Below are 8,450 nucleotides of genomic sequence, written 5' to 3'. Positions count from 1 at the left end.
GAGTGGCCTTGCTAGAGGTCTTTAGATCAATTCAACTGAATTGCCACCTTGTTAGAGGATTTTACAAAAGGCTGTTAAACCCACTCTGTTAAGAGATTTGAAAACACTGTTACAATTGTTAGAAAGTAACAATGAGTGATCTGAAATAAATACAACTTATCTTTGCTGATACAGATCTTTGTTCTGTTCCTCTGGATCTTCTCTGATCAAATGCAACTCTGCATCACTGGTCCTTCAAAAATTTTCTCTGACCTTTCTTATAATTCGCATATTAGATATTCAATCATATCTGCTAGCTTGTTCACATTCATACATCCATACTTGAATTCGCAACTTGATCCTTCATATATACCTTTCAGATTATTAAGTCGGCTGAAATACAAGTTACAATTATAAATAATTGTGCTATAAGTCGGCTTCATACATTACATAAAGTAATTAACTTTAATTATTTAACCTTCGAGAAATCCTTCACTGGCCGACTTAACTCGGTAAATACTGCACAGAAAATAATTCTTGTGTTAACCAACTGAGCTCGATTAATACAGAGAATTTCGTGAAATCCTTCAGTCGCCGAGTGAACTCGGTAAACACCGATTTCTTCAACTTTCCTTTGATGACCGAGTGAGCTCAGTTAACACTGTCTGTTGCTTTTCTTCGATGACCGAGTGAGCTCGGTTAACACTATCTGCTATTTTTCTTCGATGACCGAGTAAGCTCGGTTAACACTGTCTGCTACTTTTCACAGTCTGCTACTTTTCTTTGATGACCGAGTAAACTCGGTAAATACTGACAGCCTATCTCATATCCTTTGTTTACCGAGTGAGCTCGAAAAACACTGAACTTCCTTTGTTTACCTTGCAAGCTCGGTAAACTCTGTCAACAGCTGTACTTACCTTCTGAGCTCGGTAGACTCTGTCTGATGACTGATATGACATTTGTGTAACATCAAAGACAATCATGCAATTATCAATTGTAACTATCTTGTAACCTAGGTTGATTGCCACACAAGGAACACTATTTAGTCAGCTTGATTGATATAGTTTGTGTGTAGTTACACACACAACAGACTCAATAACTAGATATTCAATTCCATATATTAAAATTCCACAACCATTCCACTTGGCCTTTGTCTGTTGTTCAACAATGTCCTTTGCAATACATCTCATTATCTTCGCTCTATCCTATTAGAATGTTTAGAATAACAAAGAGGGGGGTCATATATATCAATTTAACAAAAATACAATTAAACACTTTTTTTTTTTTTCTTATTCTATTGTAACTAGGTCTCTACTGTAATCTAAATAACAATATTAACAAGTAGTTTTCTATCCTAATATAACAAACTATGCTACATGTAAACATGTAAATATAAGACACCATAAAACATTCAACACTATTTTGACACTAGGATTTAATGTGGAAACCTAATTTGGAAAAAACCACCAACAAAATGTCACCACTTCTTCACTCTTTTGAAGTGAGCTCTATTAGGAGCCAAACCTATTAAAGGTTACAACACACACTATTAAATATGACTCAATTAGATGATTTAATCACCCTATTAGGAGTAGCCTTGTTAGAGGAATTTAGATCATTCCATTAGAATGTCACCTTGTTAAAGGATTTACATAGATTGTTAAGTCCTTGAATGACTATTAGATTGACCTTTGATTAAAAGGATTTCTATACAAATTATTTACAATGATTAGAAAGAAAATTATAGGGTTTGATTTTTATGATTACAACTCACTTTGAAATTTTAGATCTCTATTCAGTTCATGTGTTGATTTTGTAATAAGTCATCCTTTTCACCAATGTCCTTAAGTTTCTTGGTAGTCCTTCAAGCGTTCACTCTTCTCTTAACAATAATCTTAAGCCTTCTTCTTAGATTACTTTATCAACCTCAGAAACTTTGTTCCATCTTACTGGAAATATCTCACACACACATCTTCTCTGTTCTATTATCTTCTTCTTGTATATCATTTTCACTCTTCTCCACTTCTTTTAAGTTCATCTTCGTGCCTCCTAAAATAGGTAATTCTAGTCTTTTACTAGTTTTCATGATCATCATAGATCTAATTCAAAAGATTAATTATATCTAATCACCATTTTGTTCATCTCTTTCTTTTCTTTTGTTTCTAGAAACTTCTTTTCAATTCATTGATTAGGCATCTTGCCTAATCCTCATGTAGAATTAGATGATCCAACTCATCAATCTTATCTTCAAGACATTTTCACTCTCCTAAGAAATCAATTGAGTCGGCTAGAAATCATGATTCCTCATACACATTCAAAATAATATTGGTTGGCTAACACTGAGTTTTGATACTCAATCATCATTGAATTCCTCACTCATTATAGAACTTCTAGCTCAACATCAACACTATTTTTTTCGGCCAAAACCAATGATCAATCAACACTAATATTTTATTTGACACTTACTATGGCTTAGTTAAAACCATCATCACTCGGCATGAACTTTAGAATTCCTTCATCTTCTAGTCTATTACTTAGTCAAGTATTAAACAAGTGATTTATCTTGCCTTGTACTATCAAGACTTAAGCATTACTATTTATCAACATGATTTAATCAATCACTTTGCCTTGTCAAAGTCTAACTAGTCAAATGTCCATTGTGGCTTTCTCTTCATAACTCAACCTTTCCTCTAGGTGTTATTTTTATGAGAAGTTTCTCAAATACATTTCATCAATCAAATATATATGACATTTAGATCAAATAGCCACATGTCTCATCAGTAGATTTGACATTAATGACAACACAAAAATTATTTCAATTGTAGTTTCTAGCAGTGTCCCACTTTGGCATTGATGGCAACATCTCAAATATTTTTCTCTATAGGAATACAATTTCCCTCTTTGTTACCATGCAATCCAAAAGATTTCACTTCTATGAGTAATCAATATTATTAGTTTTATTTTGATTCTCTTTTATGAATTCTCAAAAACTCCCTCTAACTTCTAATTTTCAAATCTCACCTTCTTTCATTATGTATCTTTAGTTTCACCTACTTAGATATTTCATGCATATTCTCCTTCTTTAGTAATTCCATCCATCGTTGACAATAATGCCAAAGACACTATCTCTTCTATCTTTTTTTGGTTCATACATCTTGACTTTGTAGATGTTTGCATGTTTGGCTGAATTATGTCATCTGCTTAAGTTTTTCTCAATTTTCTTCTTTACTTAACTACATGAGGCACCTCCTAAAGTAGGACTATCTACGTCAATGTGTAAGATATTCTAATTAGCACATTTGATGATATGTACTATTTTTCCTTAAGTATCTTTTCTTAGGGGAATCACCCCTAGTTTACCTCTAAGATATCTATGAGCATATTTAGGTAAGGCTTTAGTAAATACATCAATAATTTTTTCTTTGGTGAGCACATATTCTAACTTCACTTCTTTTTCTTGAACTAGTTCTCTCAAGTAGTGATACTTGATAGCAATGTATTTTGTTTTTGTGTGTATCACAAGATTTTTTGATATATTGATAGTACTTTTGTTATTGCAATTGATAATCATTGCATCTATAATCTCTTCCTTCATTCATTCAATAATTTTTTAATCAACATAATGTTTGAATAGTTCACTACAACTACCACATACTCGGCCTTGACTATTGATTGGTAAATACAATTTTGTTTCTTGGTTGTCCATGAAACCAATCTCTTTCTTAGAAAAAAATGCACCTCCACTAGTAATTTTTTGGTCATCAATATTTCCTGCCCAATCAGAATCAGCGTATACCTTTAGTTAAAATCTATCACTTCTCTTGTAATACAATCCATAGTCTTCTGTACCTTTTAGATATCTAAATATCCTTTATATTGCCATCATATGATTTTCATTAGGATTTTTTGAAAATATAGCAACTATCCCAACAATCATTATAATATTAGGTCTACTATGAACAACATATTTCAATTTTGCAATCATGGATCTATATTGTGTTTGGTTAACATCATCATTAGATTCATCACTTTTAGATAACTTATGTCCTTTAGAGATAGGTGTGCTCATTGGTCTTGATTCTTCCATTACAAATTTTTTTAGTATCTCCTTGTTATATTTGGACAGAGTAATGAAAATACCAAACTTCATTTGATATACTTGCAAAACAACAAAGAATTTGATTTCACCAAACATTGACATCTCAAATTCTTTCTTTAATTCATCAAAAATGATTTTCATAATGCTTCTTTTCCTCCAAATATAATGTCATCAACAAAATATTTAGATGGTAGTACCTCATCATTCTTACCAACCTTCAAGTATAGATTACTATTATCATTTGTCCTTTGAAAACCAATATTCACTAAGTAATTATGAAGTCTTTCATACCATGATCTTGGGGATTGTTTCAATCCATATAGATCTTTGTTTAGTTTACATGCCATATTCTTCTTATCTGGGTCCAAAAATCCTTCAAGTTTTTCTATGTACACTTCTTGCTCAAGTATTTCATTCAAAAATGTGGATTTGACATCCATTTGATATACCTTAAATTTTTTGTAGGCTCAATATCCAAGCAAAGTTTTGATTCCTTCCAATCTTGCTACAGGGATGAAAGTTTCTCCATAGTTAACTCCTTCTTCTTGAGCATATCCTTTGCATACCAGTCTAGTCTTGCTCTGTGTAACTTCACCCTTTTCATTTAGCTTATTTGTGAAAACCTATTTTGTTATAGTTACATTTTTCTCCTTTGGTCTAGGTACTAGGGTCCAAGTGTTGTTCTTCTCAATTTGTTCATTTTCTTCATTCATTTCCTGGATCCAATCTTCATCATCTAGAGCATCTTTCACTAATTTGGGCTCAAATTCACAAAGCAAGCATGTATCATCTCTTAATCTCCTTCTTGTCATAACACATGATTATGTGTCTCCAATAATTTTTCTAGATTTATGATGTATCCTCACATACTTAGCTAGCACAAGTGGTCTCCTTCTATGTTCTTCAATAGGTTCATCTTGGAAAATAATCTCAAGTTCATTATCTCTTTCTTGTTTAGGTTTTATTTCTAGTTATGCATCTTCGACATTTTCTATTTGATTGTCAACATTTCCTATTTGCAACTTGACATCTTCTTCTTATTTCTTGACACCCACTGTCTGCTACTTGGAAACTTGTTGTTGCACCTTGACATTCATTATCTATTATAAAAGTACAATTTTTATTTTCTTGTTCAATAAGAGTGCTTGGAGCACCATCATCCACATATATGAATGTACTATAGTCTTCAGGTTCTTCCTTACATTCAAAATCATTTCTTTCTGCAAATTCATCAACTTTCACATTTTCACTTTCCACAATTTTGTTAGTGTTAGAGTTTAAACACTTGTAAGCATTACTCTTGGTGGAATATCCTAAGAATATACCTCCATCACTCTTAGCATCAAGTTTTCCATTCCTATTGTCTTTAGATATATAGCATTTTCTTCCAAAGATTTTGAAATATTTCACATTAGGAGCATATCCATCCCATAATTTAAAAAGGTGTAGCATTTGTACCTTTCTTGACTTGCACTCTATTTAAGGTATAAACAATAGTACTAATAGCTTATCTCCAATATTTCTATGATACATTCTTCTTTATCATCAATATTCTAGCACAATCCATTATTGATATGTTTCTTCTTTTAGCTATCCCATTCTGAGGAGGGGTCTTTGGTGCTGAAATATTTTTTTAATTCTTCTATACACCATCTCTTTCACATCTCAAACACTTTAGATTCTTCCCTATTTCTTTTTCAACTCTAGCTAAAAACTTCTTAAATAACTAAAACCATTAGATTTAGCTTTGAGAAACATCATAATCATCATCCTAGAGTAATCATCAACAAACATAATGAAATAATTATCTCCATAATAGATTTGAACATCAATAGGTCCACATAGGTCAGTATGAACCAATGCCAAAATATCACTAGATGTGTATGTTTTTCTCTTGAAACTAAACTTTGTCATTTTTTGCAATTGACATTATTTACACTTATAATTTTAAGGCTTTTTAGTTTTGGCAACCCTCTTACTTTGTTTATTCTACTAATTTTCACCAAATTGTCAAAATTTACATGATACAACATTTTGTGCCATAAGCAAACATCTTCTTGTTGTGCAAACAAACACGTCTCATTAAATAAATCTAGATAAAATAGGTAACCTTTTGTTTGATCATTACTTCCAATAGACTTACCATTAACATCATATATTTTGGCCTTTCTGAGATGGAATTCAATTATGGACCCTAATTTGTTTAGCTATGAAATAATCAATAGATTAAAGTCAAGTCCTTGCACCCAGTAAACATCGTCACACTTGATTTTGTTAGTCAATTGAATTGTACCTTTACCTTTCACAACACATGGAATAACATTACCAAATTTAACATAGTCACCTTTGTATGGTCCAATGTCCTCAAAACTAATTTCTATCACCAATCATATGATTAGAGAAACCACTATCAATTATCCATCTGTTACTTTTGTTCACATAAGAAATTAAAGAATTTTTCTCATCTTCATCAAAATCTTCTTTCAAGAAAAATAGACAGCTTCATCATCAGTAATTGTAGATTTAGTGTCATTTTTTTCTTCAACAATATAACAATATTCCTTACATTTTTCATCCTTTTTATTCTTTTAGTCTTGGTCATTTCTCCTTTCTTTTATCATTGTCTTCTCTATTAGGACACCTTGTAGCTATATGACCAACCTTGTTGCATGATTTTTTTTAATAGGTAATTTACCTTTGTATTTACCTCTGCCTCTTCTAAATATTATTTTAATAAGTAAAACATGGGTGGGGATGACACCCAAAAATCTTCACTATTGGAGTAATAAAGTTAACCCATTAGGGTTACAATGTTGATCACTTCTGATGATCTATCCTATGAGGGGTTTTCCCTACTAAAGGCTATTAATAATATTAGGTCTTACCTTGTGAGAGGATTTTACACTTCAAAACAAGGACTTGATTAAGAGATTTAAAAATATCTGTTAAGAGATTATCCCTAACTCAATCTATCAAAACTGATTCAATACCTGATTCTTGGTCTATTATGAAAAGATGGTTTTGTATCTCATCTCTTCAATATGATATAATATCTAATCTAATATAGATTTATTGTCCTTCATTTCTTGATAAGGTTGCTTCCTCTATTCTACAATAACAAAACTTAACTCTTTTTCCTTTGTAAAGTTCACACTTTCCTACTTGATCTGCTCTATGAGCACATGAATAGCTTGCTCATTCCATCATCATGTCAAATAGAGTTTAGATATTATCTATTTAAAGATTTCCTAAATATTTTTTTAGATGCTTCTTTATTTCACGTCTACTTTTAATTGGTTAATCACTTTGCATAGGGATATGTGATCCATGTTATAAAATGTGTAATAGACTCCATACCGACCTCTACAAATATTAAATATCTTGTCCATGTTGGCTTAAAATAGTTTACATCAAATTTTGCATCATTCTTGACTTGAATGTCAATTCTACATTACTCAACACTTACTATCTCTAATAATTGGCATTCACAATTCTTGCTATTGATGCTCAATCTCTACTATACTTGACACCTTCTATGTAACATGACATCAATGTGTTTCAACTACACAACAATCATAAAGCTTAACTTATACTAAAAATGCTCGATAACTTAGATCTCCTCCTTTGACATTAGTGGCAAAAACACTTTGTGATGATTACATCATTACAATGGTAATATGAGTACTCCTAAGCTTATGACTTAGTTCTTATAGAACTACAATTTTTTTCACTATTGTCGAATGAATAAACAATGAACAATGCAATAATATAACAATACATCAATACATATATGCACTTGACTCTAAGTAGTCAGATTGTTTTAGTGTCATACCATATTTTCATTCTAAGTTATGCTCTTTTTTAATTTTTGATTTTGACTCTAACATTCCCCATCATAACCATTCTCCATTCAAAATATATGTAATCAATATTACATTCCCCTCTTTTTTATTTGTCACTTATGGTTGATGTTGGAGTTGAATGGGTGGAATCAAACCATATTTTTTACTAAATGGTTTGTGAACCTGGTTAATCATGGAAAGTGCATGATACAAAGTGGTTCTAATTGATTCCAAAATGTGATTTTGTAACTTCAATCTAGCTACCAAATCAATCAAACTATCAACAACCAAAAGATTTTGATCTTCTTGTATAAGATCTTGTGCTAATTACAATTAATGTTGCATGACCCCCAAATGAGGTATTAACATGGATTGGATAGGGATCAATTTTGACCTCATGTTACTGTTAGCTATTTGAAGCTCACCCAATTTTCCTTGAGAAAACAATAATTTATTTTAGTAGCTAGATATGGATTCAATTGACTATGAGATGGCGTTGCTTTTTAGTTGTATTTTAGCTTGAATCCACT

This window comes from Cupressus sempervirens, chromosome 11 (assembly GCF_028749045.1).
Source record: "Cupressus sempervirens isolate cs-2001-9-10 chromosome 11, ASM2874904v1, whole genome shotgun sequence".
Lineage (NCBI taxonomy): Eukaryota > Viridiplantae > Streptophyta > Pinopsida > Cupressales > Cupressaceae > Cupressus > Cupressus sempervirens.
Note: the sequence above shows the minus strand (reverse complement) of the source record.